Below are 17821 nucleotides of genomic sequence, written 5' to 3' on the forward strand. Positions count from 1 at the left end.
TGTGTGTGTGTGTGTGTGTGTGTAGGAGGTATTTAAAAAAGATTCTACGGATTCCCCAGGGGATTTTTTCTGCACATGAAAATCTGAGAAGCCTGGTGTCAGGAAAGGGCATGAACTTGGTGAACGTGGCCTCCTTCCCTTCCCTTCCTCTCATAGACCCTGGGCTATTTCTTTCTCCATTTTACCACTACTTGGAAATCAACAAAAATTACTGAACATCATGTTAGGAATTATAGGGATGAAAGGGGGAAGTAAAGTCTAATCCTGCTTTGTGGAGTTTACAGTGTTTTCTCCCAAGGGTGGGGACTACCCTCTAGCCAGTCCACTTGGGAGGTTTCTCCTTTCATGTTTCTGAGGACAATACCAAGGTACTCACTCCACCCACCAAAATTCCTGTTGATGGATACGTGCTCAATTTCAGGAAAGTAACGGTGATCAACAGAGTTCCGCATGGGTAAAAAAAAAACATACTTACAGTCACTCCAAAGGGTGGACTTGAAGGTACTACATGGGGACAACATGCCTGGGCTCCTGGCCAGCCTTGCCACTAACCAGGTGTATCCTACAGCAAAACCCTTAACAGCTCTGAGCCTAAAGTGCTTGTTAGTTCCTACTCAGATCATGCATAGAAACACGATTTATAAATTCTAAGGGCCTCTGCTCATCATTCATTATTATTTTTCACTGGAAAGGGTCCCAAGTATTGCTGCAATTATTCCAAGGGAGCTGCAGAGTGTGTCCGCCCAGCACTGGAGAAAGAGGAAACAGATTGGCTCTGCTTCCAACCTGCTGTGTGATAAGAGACCCTTCACTGGTTGGTCTGGGCCATATATCATTATTCCTAATAAAGATGGGAGAAGGTACTGGATAGTACTCAGTCTAGGTTGTGTTGTATAACTTCTAGGGCAGTCTTCCTCTGAGGGAAAGGCCCAAATCTACCATAATTAAGACGTGGGACTTGAAGGGTTTGTGTCCCAGCCCTGGCCCAGACCTTGCAGGATTTGGATTGGGCAATGGGGTCTCTAGTTAGTGGGGGCTATGGTTCTGGGAACAGCCAGGGGCAAATTTCGAACGACTTAGAAATTCTGACACATGACTTGGGGCAGTTTCACGTTGTGTACCAGAAGATCACCTCACCCAGGCGTGCTGGACAGACTCTTACTCTTCCAAAATGTGCGCACCTCCTCAGGATTTCATGGACGTCCCCCCACCCCACTCAGTGGGAGTGGATACGGCCAGCTGGTTTTGTCTTGGACCAGCCCCTCTCCCTTCCTCTCTCAGTCTTGGTATTCTGAGAGCCTGGGGCAGGGATCAGGAGCCAGGAGGGGTGGGCGGCGCGACCCGTCTGGTAGTTAGGACACAAGCTGGCAAAGGGACACTGGGGCTTCCCGCACTGTTCGGGAAGCGTGTTGGGACGGGGCTAATGATAATTAACACTTGGGGCGCGTTTTGTCTTCCAAGTGCTTTACAAACACGACCTAATTAGCCCGCGGGGAGGAGTGGAGCCACCGAAACGTTCTCTTTATTATTCATTTCTATACCGTCTGGAGCGTGCAGTCTCAGCGTTTGAGTGTAGGCGGAGAGGGTGGCTGGCTGCGCCCTTCTGCCAGCCTCCCAGCTCTCGGTGGGGAGGGCGCCGCTGGGTTGCCTGCAAGACCGAGTGCGAGTCGTGCAGCCAGGCCCACTCTCACGCGTCTCATCTCCTCACCCAAATCTATATAGAGATGCATAGGCCCCAGGGCTCAGAGAAGTTAAGTGACAAGTCCAAGAACTCACAGAGTATGCCCGGCCACCGCAACTCAAACCTGGGCCTTGGCCAGGATCCAGGTCTTTGTCCTCTCCTTGGCCACCTACCCTGCCCTGCACAGCCAGGCTGGGACAACAGAGCGCGCCGCATCTATAAGCAGGGACGAAAGCGGGCGGAGGCGGAGAACGAGGGCTGCTGGCTTCGGCGCGCGCGCTCCCGGGCCGGCCGAAACTGTTGCCAGAGCAAAGCTCCCTGCTACACCTGAGCGGGGGACAGATGTGCATCAATATTTATTCGGAACTCCCAGGAAACCTGGATGAAGTGTAATTATCTCAGCTCAATCAGCTCGGATTAGCATAACATCAAGTCACCCATCAGACGGAGGGTTTGATTTCGGGGATCAAAGCGCCGCGCTGTAGCCGCTGATTAATCGGGGAGAAGGGAGCGTTGAGAAGAAAGCGACGCCGGCTCCGCAAGCCACAGCTGCACCGCTTTGATGCGTCGATTGTGCCAAGTTAACTTTCCTGGCCGGCTCAGCGCCCGCCCCCACCGCTCCCAGACCCGCTGCGCCCGCCGGGTCTGCGGATTCTAGCGCAGCTTCTCGGGGCAGCGAGTCGCCAACTCTAAAAACACCGTGACCTCCGCCTAACCAGGGCCGCGCTGGGGAGGGGGCTGCTTGCCAATCCACGATAATGCTCCGAGGCGTTGCGGCCTCGCAGGATGTGGGGACCCCAGCCAGACCCGGCCGGAAGCTGCCTTCTCCCCCGCTTGGATGTGTGCATTGGAGAACCTGTTTTTGGAGGCTTGTCCTGGCTGAATAGAGCAGGGAACCGCTGGGGTTCAAGACCCTCCCCAGGCTGGTCCTGCAACCTTTTGGGCCTCATCGGCCCTAACCCCTCCCACCACACAGAATTTACTCTGGTTTCCTTAACTGCTCTGCTGTCTTCATTCTGGCTTTTTGCAATTTGTTTTCCTCACTGGGATGCCTTCTGTCTTTCCTCTCCCTAACCAACTCCCACATCTTTAACACCAAGCCCAAGACATCTCGCCCTTTTGTGTCCTGGAGCTAGGGAAGCCTCTGTCAGTGACAACAAGGAGAAAACACTTTTTAAGCAATTTAAGGAAGCAAGGTGTAAAACTGAGAAATTGCCTGCAATGCAAAAGCTTTGGAATTCAAAGGTCGTGTGTGTGTGTGTGTGTGTGTGTGTGTGTGTGTATTTTGTTTGTTTTGGTTTTTGCCAGGTCAAATTTTTGGGCAGGGGGCATTGTGAAGAATCATTATTCTTGCATTTACACATCCATATGGACAATCAACAGTCTGATTTCCTGAGTGGGGCAGGAGCCTGGGAAGGGTCTGGAAGGGGATTCTGGCATCTTCATTCTACCAGCCAGAGAGAGCTTTAGGGCGGCCATGTGGGTCCTCCCAGTCCCCCAGCAAGTTGGGCAAGCTCCCAAGTGGGCCAGTTTTAGGATACACCTTCCCATCCCCTGAAGCAGAGGATGAAGACCAGGGGTCAGGAGGGGCCTGGGATCTTTCTTCCATCTTAAGATGCCAGGATTCTCTGACCTCAGCTGAGGTACTCTCAAACCATCCCTGGTTTTGACTGAACAGTGGCTTAAGAAGGAAAATCACAGCCACAAAGACTTTGGCAGGGCAACAGTCTGAGTTCCTGGGAGGTCAAGTGACTTGGCCAGATAAGTAGAGTTAGCAGAAGGTGAGAGCTAGAACCCACACCTGCTTTGTGCCAAGGGCTGTATCCCAGGGGACACATGCATAAGTAGGACAGGGCTCCTGGCCTTAGCACAGCTGAGTGAAGTGGGGGGTGAAGGACCAAGACAAACTAAGAGGGGGGGGTCTTAAAGTCAGCAGGACAGTTATAATGACTTTCAATACAAACCTAGCCTGTTGCCCACCATTTTCACTTCCTAGAGAATGTTTTTCTCAAGAGCCAAACCAGAGCTCTAGGAACTGCTGGGCCCCTCCCAGTCTATACTCTACAATTTGCTGGGAAGTGGGGGCTATTCAAATCATGATAACACTGTACCATCCTTGGTGATCTTTACTGCAGTGTCTTGATGTCACCATAAAAATTTTGATATGCATTCATGCAGCATGTGACTATTTATAAAGCCCTTCCTGGTCATTGTCTTATGGGATCCTCCCAGCAATCTTTGAGAGATAGAAAGTAAAGACGGTTGGGTTGTCTTCATTGGACAGGAGAGGGAACAGAAACCCCGAGACAGAGTGATGTGCCCAAGGTCACAGAGCCAGGGAGAGCAAGGGCTGAACAGGTCTCTTCCGATGGCTCCAGCTGGGGATCCCTCCATATGCACATTTTTGTTTTAGAGAAGGTTGAGTGACATACCAAGGGTGAAGAAACTTGTCCAAAGTCCCAGGTCTCAGGCCAAATCATTGACTCTCTGGATGCAGGACAGCATTCTGCTAGATCCCTTTCTCCTTGAAGTCATGGCACTGTCCTGCAAGTGCCTGGAGGGCAGTGGGGGACCTATGGCGTGGCATCTCAGAGCAGAGACAGGTTGTGTCTGTGGGCATTTTTCTCTGGACTGTAAGCTCCTTAAGGGCAGAAATCATCTATTTTATCCCCTTCTGTGTTACAAAATCAAAGCCCAGTGCCTGGCACATGGTAGGTTCTCAATAAATAGATGTAGAGTAGATGAAAGAAGGAAATAATGAAAGATGAAGGAAGGAAGGAAGATTTGAATAAAAGTGATAGAGGGAGGGAGGAAGGGAGGGAGGGAGGCTTAAAGGATTGTCAGCCCTGGCAGGGGGCCGAGTCTTGAGAGTGGGTGGGCCTGTGCCCAGTATACTGGCAGAAAGATGATTTATCTCCATTCCAAATCTCTGCTATGCAACATCGTGGATTTTTCTCTCCCCTTTAATTAAGAACTAAATATAGATCTTAATTAAGACACTGATGAATTTAATTTAGAGTGGCATTAGGGCCTTAACTTGCAGAGCTCAATGCCGTGTTTGTATAATGTGGGATATAAGCTAAATGAGTGCTTGCTTGTTACCACCATAAATAATTCCCTAGCAAATCCTTTCCGAAGCATCGCTAACACTAATCCACCCCCACCTAGAGGATGTTGTGGACTCCCATGGCCTGGCCCCTCCTCATCTGTCCATCTCACACGTGTTCGTGCTCTTGTCTTGACTCCCAGGCTCTGGCCACACTAAACCCTGCCCCACTACGGCTGCCTTGCCCGTCTCTTTGTTCACACAGTGAGCCATCTGGGAATGCCTTTCTCCTCACTTCTCCTCCAAAACTGTCAGGAGACCCCCCTCCCCTTCCTTCTAGTTCTAGCCTGAATGTCTGGATCTGATGGAAGTCCTCTCTACTTGTCCTCTGTCTCCTGATCTAAGTGCACGGGTGTGATCAGCAAACTCCCATGGGGCTTTGTTGATTCTAGTTCTGAATCCACCATGTGCTGTTATGACTTCATCCCTGTCTTTTCTTGCTGGGTTGTGAGTGCCAAGCACAGACTCTGCATACAGCAGGTGACCAGGAAGGGGTTATCACGTTGCTTTCTATGGGTGCAACTTCAGGAGCCAAACTCCCATTTCAGTACACTGCAAAAAACAAAAACAAAAATGTTTGTTGAGTTCTTACTGTATGCCAGCCCCTGTGCTTTGGCCTGGGAGACCCTTGTGATATCTGAAGCGGATCACTGGCTAGATGAGGACACACATGCTCTCTAGTTGGGCTGTGTGAGGTGCAGAGCATGGCTCAGGCCCATTTCATTCATTGCCCAGTCTCATGTTGGACTCCAAGAGAGAAAGTGTAGCCTGGTGGCTAAGAGTAATTGCCCTAGAGTCTGGTTGTTTGGAGTTAAACACAATTAGCTCAATGGGAAGATAGGGTTGTTATGAAGCTAAATGAGATTTTGCCTTCTTAGCAGCATGTGACACATAGTAAGTGCTCAGTAAACAGTGATGATGTTGCTGATGGTGTTTGGTTGACATGCTAGCTTAGTTGGAGATTGGGCACCTTTCAATCAAATGGAACAGGGGCTCTAGCCATTTTCTAGAGTAGAATATGGCATTCCTACTTTGTGCATGTAAAATGAGGACTCGGGGGTGATTGGCCTCTTTAGGAACTCCTAGCTTTTGAATCACTTTGTGGCTCTGGACTCTGGCTTTGGCTTCCACGCCTCTCATTTAAGAAATAAGGGGAATGGGATGAAGTGATTCCAAATCTCCCTTTGTCTAGGGTGGCTCAGTGTCCTGGTCCTGGCTCTTTCCTCTCTTCCCTAACTTTGCACTGGGGCAACTTCATCCCAAGTATCTCTAGGGTGGGACTCTGTCTTTCACACACCCCCCCTGCAGTGCCAGGCACTTGGCCTTTTCATGTGGTAAGTGGTGACTCTCTGTCATTTGAGGAGCTGAATCATTTCCCCGAGCTTCCTGCTTTGCCAGTGTCTGCTGTTCTAGGCACTGAATAAAGAGTGTGCCCTTTTGAAATGTGCGGATGCAGCCCTCCTACTCTCCTCATGAGCATGACTTCCACACTGCCCAGGAGGCTCTGGAACAGGGGTTCTCAACCTTGGCACTATTGACATTTGAGTTGGGCAATTCTGTGCTTTGGGGCTATTCTATGCACTGAGGGATACTTTAGCAACTTTCTTGGCCTCTACTCCCATTTGTGACAGCCTCAGTGTCTCTAGACATTGTTAGCTGTTCCCTGGCTTGGCAAATAATCACTGGTTGGGAACTATTACTGTATACTAAGCATGTGCTATATACATTACTTATCTACCTGACAGACTTATGGTAGAAATACTATTCCAGTGCTCATTTTATATGTGAAAAAATGGAAACCCAGTAAAGTTTCTGGAATCAGGCAGACAATTAGTTCAAATCACTTCATTTCCTTCAGCCTCGGTTTCTCACCTTTAATATGTTGTTGATCGTACCTCTCTCTTAGGGTTATTGTCAAGTTCTTAGCACAGTGCTTAACACATAATAAATATTCGATAAATACAGTCATGTGCTGGCTGACATTTCTGTCAGTGACAGACTGATAAATGCTGGTACAAACCTTGTGGTGTAGGTGTGTGGCAGTCCATACCTTGGAGGTCTGTGTAAGTGCCCCCTGTGATGTTTGTACAATAGTTAAATTGCCTAACCATGCATTTTCCCAGAACATACCTGCTTCACAAAGCAACTCATGATTATTGCAAATATTCTTTTGTACATTATCATTCAGACTCAACCAATGCTTTTGAATGCCTGCTCTAATGTCTTAGCTCATTTGACCCTTACAGGAATCCTATATAGTATATATGATTCTTGTTATTGAGATGAGGAATAAAAACAGAGTTAAATAACTTGCCAGAAACTAGCAGTGTGGGGATTTGAATCCAAGATGGTGTGGCTCCAGAGCCCATGCTCTTAATTACTAACGCTAGTCTGTGGCACTGAGTTCTTAATAGGAGCTTTTATATTTATTTCACTTATAAGTGACCAGCCCCATATCCAGGGACACCTATTTTTAGAACTGTGCTGTCCAATTTGGTAGCTACCACCCACATGTGACTATGCAATTTGAAATTGATTAAAATTTAAAATCCAGTTTCTCAGTCATATGACCACATTCCAGGAGCTCAGTAGCCCCATGCACTTAATGACGTATGTACTGAATAGCAGAAATAGAGAACATTTCCATCAGTAGAGTTCTGCTCAACAGTTCTATCCTAAGGACTAAGGGGAATGAATTTCTTTCCCCTGAGAGTGTTTTGATGTCCCTTTAGATAGTTGGTTGTCAGCCAATCAACATTGTGTCCAGAATTATTAGCTACTGGTGTATTCTATTAACATTTATTAAGTTCCTACTAAGTGTCTGGAATGGTATTTTGAACAGAAGCAATAAAGATAAATAAATGTGGCCCCTGCTCATAAATGTAATTTATAATTGCAGTGAGATGTTAACTTGCAGTGCTCAGTACTGCACTTGTGTCATGTAGCCTAGGAGTTAAATGCATGTGATAGGCACTGAATTTGTTCAAGAGCACATGTATCCAGGGCTGGGGGTCCCTAAAGGAGGGACTCAAGAATGCTGACTTGAGGGTGCATGGTAGTCCTCAGGCAGGCAGAGACTGGGCAAGGTCTTTCTGGTCCCAGAGATACCCAAACTTTCTTTTTCTAGAATTTCTGCGCCTGAAACTTGTGGCCAAAGGGTGGAGACATTAGAGTAGATTGGCATCATTTAAAGGAGAGTGTATCAAAGAAATCACGTTCTAGATGAACCCGGAATGAGTGCAGTGAATAGGGCAGGAAGCACAGAGACAAAAAATATTAAGGTGTCACTTCGACTTGTGCCCCTGGAGACCCCAGTGTCCTTCTTTTCTAATTCCAGACTGAGTCCTTCTGTACCTCCTTGAGCTTACAACCCCTCACTCTCCATCAGGTCAGCTGACCCTGCCCATTGCCATCTTCCTGCTCCAATTCAACACTCCCCGAGCTCAGAAATCGCTTGGTAATATTGGGAACAATGAGGCCTGACTCTGTTAGTTCAGAGCAAAATGGCTTTTTTATTCTTTTTAAAGGGTATTACATTCCTGGTGATGTATGGACACGTCAGAAGAGCAGGAGGAGGGCTGCGAGGAAGGGGAAGGTGAGGAGTTGGCTCTAGAGTGCAGAGAAGGTGGCTGCTACAGCTGATGCATGGGCTCTTGGTCCTGCAGAGCAGGGCCTTGGCTGAGCAGGGTGAGGAAAGTCCTGGTCTCTTGTCTGACTGGGAGTGGGGAAGCTGTCAGAACTGCCAAGGAGCCAGGGGCTGTGAAGAGCTTTTTTGTCCTAAGAAGGCAAGCAAAGTATCAAATTTCACTGCCACCTTATTCTATTGGGCAACAATGAAGCAGTGAGGTGGGCTGGAGTGATGTTTTGCTGGAGGTCACACTCAGGCCTAGAAACAGCAAGTGATTTGCCAGTCAGTGGCTGTGTTACTGGAACTCAGGGCTATATATATTTGCATGTGCAAGAGTGTGAATAGTGAGTTCTGTTTTATTGCTCAGTAGTATATCATGATGTTTTAGTAAGTTTTCTGTTACTGTAATGGATTTCTGAGATGATAAACTTATAAAGAGAAAAGGTTTACTTTGGCTCCCAGTTTTAGAGATTTCAGTCCATGGTTGGTGGGTCCTGTTGCTTTGGGCCTGTGGTGGGGTAGCACATCATGGCAGGGAGTGCATGGCAGAGCAAAGTAGCTCACCTAGCAGCCAGGATGCACCCTCCCTGACCCGCGGCACACATGACCCTTTGAAGGCATGCCCTCAGTGACCTGAAACCTCCACCTAGACCCTGCCTGTTTCCACCACCTCTCACTAGCACCAATTGTCCAACACATTGGCCTTATGGACACTTAAGATCCAAACTGCAGTTCATGGCATTCATGTAGCACTATTAAGCCATTCATCTGTCTAAGGATACTCGAGTCATTTCCAAGTTTTGGCTGTAAATGTTTGTTTGTTTTAATTAATGGACTATTTCTCAGAGCAGTTTTCGGTTTATAGTAAAACAGAGTGGAAAGCAGAGATATCCTATGCACCCTCTCCCCACTCCCTCAGTGCTTCCCAGATTATTTGCATCTTGCATCAGAGTGGCACATTTGTTACAACTGAAGAACCAATATCGACAATTTAGTGTTAACTAAAGTGCATGGTCTACATTAAGGTTCACTCCTTGCCTTGCACTTTCTGAGGGTTTTAACCAATGCATAATTCCACATATGCATCATTACAGTATTGTACAGAGAATTTCACTGCCCTGAGCTCTCCTTCTGCTCCACCAATTCATTCCTCTCCCTGCAGAGACCCTGCTAACCATGGCTCTTTTGATTGTTGCTACAGTTTTGCCAAGGTTTTTCTGTGTGTTGGTTTGCATCTTTTTAGAATTTTTTAGAAGTTTCCCTCTTGGATCCCTAGGCCTGACCCTACCTAACCATGAAGACTTCTCTGAATTCAGGTCCTGTGGGGAGTTAGTGCCAGGGGTACACAGCCTGCCGGTGAATTTGAATTGCTGGAACTGCTGATCCAGACCATCCCACTGACTGAGCTGTGGCCTCTGGAGGTCTTGGTGCTCCAGGCCCTGTTTGGAGGTGAGGGAGAGCAGAGGAGGGGAGGGGGTTGCCTTGTAACAGAGAGTCTGCTCTGGGGGCCTTTTCCACATCCAGGCCCTGGGAGACCCCAAGTGTTCAGCTTCTTTACAACTAAGCTTGGAAGCCAGCTGCTGCCTTCTCCTTCCCGGTGCCTCTGGCTCAGCCTGGGGCTGCCTCCTGGCTTGCAGGCTCCCCTCGAAGTTCCACTTTCATTTCTAAACAGACAGGAAAATAAGCAATTGATTTTTTTGATATTACATAAGCTGGGCAAGGCAAACTTTAATAAGGAAAAGAGTAGAAGGAGGAGTCTAAAGATCTGAAACTCAAAACTACAAAAAGCCCCATTTCCTACCCAAATGGAGACAGCTGAAAACCTGCTATGATCAGAGAGGTGGTGCAGGTGACCCCAGGCCCTCGGGAGAAGGCTGGCCCAGCCAGCCAGGGCTCTGTGATGTCCCACTGGAGGCTGGCACCTTCCCTCCCTCCCTGGCTCCCAGACCTTCTGTTAGACAACCCTTTTCTACCTCCATGTTTAACTTCCACTAGATTCTCAAACAACCATTAGAGGAGCGCACGTTGGGACTTTGGACATTCAGAGGCACACTCAAGGTGACATGGGAAGGACTACAGTGAGAATGTCAGCCCCTGCATTTTCCAGATAAACAAATTTCAAGTGACACCATGCTGTTTGTGCAGAATGGGGTCGGGGTGGGCAGCTCAGCCTCCTGGCACCCAGAAAGTGCTCATGCCATTGCTGAGCGAGGTGTTGTAGGGAATCTGTGAGCACAATTGTTGATACTGAACACGTCCTAGATGAGGAAACAGATTTGGAGAAGTGGCTTTCCCTCGACCAGGCCTTTGTACCCTGGTTTGATGTTCTTGACTCTTGCATGTTTTTTTCTTCATGGTCCTGCCCATCTAGTCCATTTCAGATCAGGCAGATAAGGTTATTGGGGTGTGTGTACATATGTGTGTGCGTGTGTGTGTGTGTGTGTACAGGCTAAGGAAAAGCCAGGATTCTGACAGGGAGAGATGACATGGTTTGCATGTGTCCCATCCAGTTCCTGTGTTGGAAACTTAATCCTCAAAGCAATAGTTTTGAGAAGTGGGAACTTTTAAGAGATTGCCAGGTCATGAGGGCTCTGCCTTTATGAGTGGGTTAATGTCGTTAATGTGATAGTGGGCTCATTATCGTGAGAGTGGCTTTATTATACAAGCAGGCTCAGGCCCCTCTCATTCTCTTGCTCTCCCTTGCTCTCTTGCCCTTCTGCCTTCTGTCATGGGATTACAAAGCAAGAAGGTTCTCACCTGGTACCAGCACCTTGATGCTGGACTTAGCCTCAAGAACTGTGAGAAATAAATTTATTTGCTTTATAAATGACTTAGTCTATGGTATTCTGTTATAGCAGCAGAAAATGGACCAAGGCCAGGGTAGCTGAGATTTGGTGGGAGGAGGGTGGCAGGTTAAGAAGGGCTTCATGGATCTTACCATATACTTGGCATATGCTGGCCTCCTTGGTTTGAAGATTTACATTTAGAACATACGGTCCTGAGCAGCCAGACAGGTACGGGTGTAGCCTCTGTTTCCCCTTTTCTTAGACCTCTTCAGCTCTAGAGTCCAGAGAATGAGCAGGCAGGCTCATAGGCCCCATTTCTTCCCTCAACCAGGCATCTATGAATATCCAGAGGGCTTAGAGGGGAGGATGGGTGGCTCTTCCTCTCGGGCCCCTTGCTGACCTGCTTCAAGGCCCTGGGTGGGTGGAACTTTGGAGCCAGCAACTGGGTGGCAGCCTCTCTCCCTCTGCCTTGGCAAAGCAGATGTTCATCCTGAATCTGAGGTTATTGTGCTTTTCAAAATAATTAAATCCTTATCTGGACCCTTTGATTCTCTTTAAGAAATTTTTGGAAATGTGAGAAAACAGGGAAGACATGATGTTGGACTGAAAGTTTGTGTTCACCCCACCATTCATGTTTTGAAGCTCTAACCCCCCAATGTGATAGTGTTTGAAGGTGGGCCCTTTGGAATGTAATTAGGTTTAGATGAGGTCATGAGGATAGGACCTCTAGGGTGGAATTAGTGCCCTTGTGAGAAGAAGAAGAGAAACTAGAGCTATTTGGAATACAGTGAGAAAGTGGCTGTCTGTTAGCCAGAAAGAGGGCCTCACCAAGAGCCAAATCTACTGGCACCTTGGTCTCTGTCTTTAGAATTGTGAAAAATAAATGCCTTTGTGTAATTCATCCAGTCTATGGTATTTTGTTATAGTAGCCTGAGTTGACTAATATATTTAATTACCACCTTTTTCTGGGTTATCAAGATACAGGCTAGTCCTTGTCCCAGTTATTTACATTTCCAGAGCAGGATAAACACATGTATAGGAAGATACTGTGATAAGAGGCAGACAGTGGTTACATGTCCTACAGGAGTTATCATAGGTCAGAAGTGGGAGAAGCTTATTCTTGATTTTTGAGCTTGACCTTGTACAATGGGCAAGAATTCAACAAATGGTGGTGGGGAGGAAGAATGTTCTAGTTGCATAAACGACATGAACCAGGGCACCTAGACAAGGAATTGTGTTATATCTGGGAACTGGCATAGTGTCAAGTTTAATTGAAGTATGGAGTACAGGTGGAAGAGAGTTAATAGAGAAACCTTGGGAGGAATTTGAACTAAATCCTGGAGTATCTTGAGGTTCAAGCCAAGGAGTTTGAATAATCAGTGGGGAGCCATTTATGGGTTTGGGATGGTATGATTGGAGTGTTGTTTGAGGAAGATTCATTTAGCAGAATTGCATAGGATGTATTTGAGCAGTACCAGCTAACAGCAGTGTTCTGGGCAAAAGTGTTGAATGGCCAGGAATGTACTGGGAAACTTAGAGAAAAGAAAGACATGGCTTCCATCTGCAAGCCTAGTTAGAGAAATAAGGCTAATAAAATATATAAAAAGTGAGCCAAAGACATAAGAATAACATTTAATGGATTGCTAAATTGTTATGTGGTCAAATGTCAAAATCTGTGTCTTGGGCTGACGCAAAGGGGTGAATTGACTCGGGGCTGGAGAGAAAAAAAGTTTTTCTGGCTTCGGTGGAACTTGAGCTGATTCTTGAATGTAGGTGGGATTTGAGTAGAAAAGAATTAGAGATAATGGAGGGGGTCTTTGGCAGGGAGCTGCAAGCAAGGGCATGTGATTAGGTCTTCAAGGTAGGAACTAGGCTGAGTCAGTGATTAGTTCTGGATATGGTATACTATTAAATTCTGGATCCCTGCAGCCTGAAGGCTGAGGATGTTGGGAGGACCCTGCTGAGGGTCTTCAGCCCCTGCTCTTTGGACAGTTGCAGATCAATAGGCGTACCAGGCCAGCACCTCCACAAAGCCTTGAACAGTCTGGCCTCCTCTCTTCTGGCCAGCGAGTATCTAGAATGCCCACCTCATCCTCCATGCTAAGCTTGGTCCCTTCTGCAGGAGCCACAGCAAGGAGCTGAGGGAGGGAATGCGGCTAGGGATCTGGATTTGGGAAAGCAGCCTGGGTTGTAGGAGCCCACTTTGAGATCTTGTCTGGTCCCCTCATCTGGTTTCCTGGTGCCCGGCAGAGACCCCAATTTCTATGAGGAAACCTACTCTTTGGAACCCCAGGAGGTACTGGGGTAGCTGTTACTGGCATCCTGTAACACTCTACCTTTGGTGGCCTCACCAGGGGACATCTTTTTTAATGTCCCTTGTGGTTGTTTCTGACATGGGACTTTGTAGAGGAGGCATCAGGACTCAGCACTCAGTTCACTGCCACCGTCCTAGCCAGGTCCTGTAGTGCCAGGCACAGGGGCAGAAGAGATGATGGAAGCCATCTCTGCTGGGTGCCCATCCAGCCTATTGCCTTCCTCCATCCGAGGCCACGGGAGCCCATGGCAGGTTAACACTCTGCCTGCCACTGGGCAGGCCAGGCTGGCTCTGTCTCCTTGTCCTGGTTCAGTAATTCAATTCCAAACTTGTGTAGCTCTGTATCAAAGAAAGGTTTTGATCTTGTGGGGGGGTCACACTGAGAGATGGATCTGAGACAGGAGAGGAGTGTTTAGGGAAAGGAGTATTTAGGACCAGGAGATTTGACTCTCAATCTTTCCTTCTTGCTCAACACCTGCATTTATCCAGGTGTCCGAAGGTTAAGTTGATGACGCAAGGTTCTTGGGAGGAGAACTTGACTAAGAGGATCTTGCCGCCTGAGGGGAGGAGAGCCATGTCACAGAGTTCTGTGTGCATGTCACAGGATGTGTGCCGCTGTTTAGACCTCTTTCAAGCCACCTCTTGTGCAACCCGCTGAAGCAAGGGTCAGGGCACAGCCATGGAGCTGGTTCTCATGTTGCCTTTAGAATCAGCACATATTATATCTTGGCATCACTTCAGGAGAGGTCTTTCTTCCTCTGCCCAGGGGTTTGCGAAGGCTTTTATGCTGCCTTTGGGCCAAAGCTCATCCTCAGGTAGCTTGCGGGCTGTTTACAGAACAGTCAGGTCTCACTGCTTGCTGTAGTAAAGAGCTGCCACTTGGACCCAGACACACTGGGATCAAATCCCAGCTCCCCTGATTAGAAGCAGGGATGGGGCATCAGTAGGTTGGGGCTCCACAGAGTGGGGTTCAAAGCCCAGAAAGACATGCTCTGGTTGTGAGGACATTCCAGGGGGGCAGCCTTGTGAGAGCTGGGTCCCAGGGCACAAAGCATGAGGGTCACAGACCCAGGCCTGAGAGCCTTCTGCCTGCATCCTGGACACCAGCCTAGCATTTCTGCATTCCTCGTGCGACCTGGGAGATGAAAGAGCACACAAACTGCCAGCCCTCTGGCCCCTGGGCCTCTGAACTGAGGAAGTGGCTGAATAATGAATGAGGCCTGTGCACTTCAGAGAGGTGGCCCTGGGGGCTGTTTGGGCGGTGGGGGGAGGCAGGGTATGTACAGGTTGGGGGGTGGCAGACCTGGAATGTGGAGAGACACCAGGAGCAGTGATGAGGTCTGTGGCTGTGGCTTCCACTGCCAGTTAGAGCTGCTGAATTCAGGATGGAAGGGGCTCTGACAGCTTGTGTAGGAGCGTGAAGCAAGCTCTCGGCATGTCGCAGATCTAAGCTCCTGGTGGTGTCCCTATTTTACCAGCACCTATTTGCCCTCTCAAGAAAAGCTACTAGGGTACTTCACTGAGGGTTTGTGGAGCCGGTTAAACTGATTAATCCAGAGAGCCCTTCTGAAGATGAGGGCTGCAGGACAGGAGGCTCATTCTGGGGAATTTTGAGAAGGTGAGGTCAGAGGGGAGGGAGGTGGTGTGCACGTGTGACTTTTAGCAGGTGTTAGGCAAGGGCAGCTTGCATGACAGTCCTTAGAGAGAGCTGAGGGTCCTCAGGGGCATCCCTGCCAGGTGCTTGTGTGCTTCTGGGGACAAGGTGCTCTCTTCTCTTTAGGGTGCCTTTTTCAATCCTGAGGGCACCTCCTGGGACACCTATTTTCTCTCTTGTCCATGTACTTTCTGCATGGCCTAAAGGGGGCAGCAGCTCCTAAAACTCATCCTGCAGAACTAAGGGAGCTCCCCTTTATTGAGTTGCTGGTGCTTTCCCAGAGAGTCCACAGGATCGTTCATTTGAGTTCTAGTATCTCCCCCTTGGAAGAAAAAACTGAAGTGTAATCTGTGTCTTGGCTCAGACCACACTGCTAAGTGGGTGAACGGAGTCAAATGTATGGAACTGAGCAGCTATTTGAACTCTGGCCCCTTTTCATGCCAAATCCAACCTCAGGGAGCTTCTTATTCCTCTGTTGGGCATTCTGAGGGACTTTTGGTCAGGCCTGCTGGTGGGACAGCTTTTCAGATGTGCCAAAGCCCACCTGGCTCTCCAAGCCCTTCTTGGTGTAAAGCGACTACTAGAGCATATTTTGAAGCAGGGAGTCTGCCTGGTGCTGAACTCCCTTCCCAGGAATTCTTTTTCCTCTTCGTTGCAGGGCATCCTGCATTTGCCAGGTTGCTGCCAAGAACCTTGCAGCCCTTCTCCTTGTTCTAACTGCCAGAGCACTCTCCTGGGCTTTCCCTCTTTGCCAACATTTAGTATACCACTAAAGTAATTGGGACCCCTTCCTTTACCTCTCAGCTCAGAGCAATTGGAGCAACATTGGGTTCTGATTGGTCAAGGGCCCTTCCATGTAACTCTCCCCCAGGTGGCAATCAAACCTGCCCTGGCTGTTTGCAATTAATGCTAGCCCTGATCAAAGCCCCTTTGCTGTGAAAAAATGCTGAGCATGACACCTCCCGCTCCCCAGGCATCTGCAAAATCACTGGAAGAGCTGCAGCCAGAAACCTCAATGTTGGCGCTGAGAAAGGAAGTTTGGTGGAAGTCTGGAGAGAGCCAGTCTGGAACACCAGAGGGCAGGGAAGTCTTGGGAAACGCTTCTCTACACTGCACAGGTGGGTGGATGGAGGAGATGGGGAGGAACCCCCTCCCAAGGGGCCATCCTGCCCCCGCTCTGAGGTTCTGCCAGAAACATCACTCCTCAGCTGCTGGGGCCAGGCCCTGCCCCACTCCAAAGGCTCCTCCTCTGGGCTGGTCCCCTGGTTCTCATCTGGGTTGACATCTCCTCCCCAGGGCTGGGATCCAAGCTGGACTGCATAACCTGGAGGTGCCTCTGGACAAGACCCCGTTGGAACAGCCCTCCATGCCTGGAGATTCCCTTCAACCCAAATGCACATATCACCTCATCTCACAACAAATTTCACTGTCGTTCATGTTTTATTAGTATAAGTGCCTTAAAAGCAGATCAGAGATTCAACTAATTTGCTCATTAGTAAAAGGAAATTAGCCATTTGAGATCTGTTCTAATAAAATTAGCTTGGTGACAAACGCTTTGTTGCTGTGTTTATTAGATTACCATACTCGCCGCATTTTAAAGGCCAGATCAGTCGTCAGCAACTCTTCAGAGTATTCTCCTAGCTTCTCTCTTACTCTTTTTTTGTTCTTCCTTTCAGGCCTGTGGAGGCATTTTTTCCCTCTTAAGTCCAGTTAGGAAAACCTGACCCAAATCTGAGCTCCAATTCACATAATCTCATGAGCCCCAGGACACACTGTCCCCCTCTGTGACCACTGTTTTGGCCACTTGTTCAGGCCCTGCACCACCCCATCCCCTCAGGCTCTCCCGGCTGCTGGTTGTCATGGTTTGTGCTGCTCTAACAATCCTGCAGACTGGGTCATTTATAATGATCAGAAATTTTTGGCACATAGTTTTGGAGACTGGGAAGTTCAGTAGTAAGATGCCAACATTGGTGAGGGACGTCTTGCTGCATCATCATGTGGCAGAAGGGGTGGGCGAGATGCAGGAGAGAGAAGAGGCCATTCCTGGGAGGATGAACCCAACTCCCTCCATAATGGAGTTAATCTGTTCATGAAGGCTGAGCCTCACCACCTAAATACCCCCTAAAGTTCCTGCTTCTCAATACTTCAACCTCAGTTTTAGAGGAGACAGATGGACCGTAGAGGACCACTGGTCCTTTACACAGAGCCAACATCTCCCATGGTCCCAGGCCAGCAACAGGCCTGCAGCCACAGCAGCCTTCCCTGATGCCTCTCTTGGCCCTGTGGGCCCTTGTTTGGGTCTCTCCACCCCACAGGAATATCTAGATTTTATATTATGGCTTAAGAACACCCACAGACTCATGGTTGACTTCACTGTCATTTGTTTCTGCTCCCTTGGAAGTGACCAAGGAACTGAGTGATGTCACTCCATCAGGGTGACCGCTTACCCACTTGCTTCTGTCCTGAGAGCACCTGGCTACCTGGTGCTCCGCTGGTGTGGCCAGGAAATGCCATGAAGCATCCAGATACACTGAGATGCCTGGAGGGTCCCATAGGCCCAGTGGGACGCTCCTACTTAACCCAGAACTGTGGTTTGGGAGCAAGTACCCCCCCAAACTCACCATAGCACCCTGCGGGCACCTCTCTTTGCAG

The 17821-nt window shown here is 48.6% G+C and overlaps 1 long non-coding RNA gene across 1 annotated transcript in view; it reads left to right on the forward strand.

Moving 5' to 3' along the window:
- Positions 1-16709, forward strand: part of LOC124088803 (uncharacterized) — a 40471-nt gene extending 23762 nt beyond the window's left edge. The window contains exons 2-3 of the long non-coding RNA XR_006850476.2: positions 16143-16287; positions 16466-16709. This is a non-coding gene — a long non-coding RNA (uncharacterized LOC124088803). The remainder of the gene's footprint in view (positions 1-16142; positions 16288-16465) is intronic.
- The last annotated feature ends 1112 nt before the right edge of the window (positions 16710-17821 follow it).

This window comes from Marmota monax, unplaced genomic scaffold (genome assembly GCF_021218885.2).
Source record: "Marmota monax isolate L192 unplaced genomic scaffold, Marmota_monax_Labrador192_F-V1.1 WCK01_AAM20220418_F8-fsc00081, whole genome shotgun sequence".
Classification (NCBI taxonomy): Eukaryota; Metazoa; Chordata; class Mammalia; order Rodentia; family Sciuridae; genus Marmota; species Marmota monax.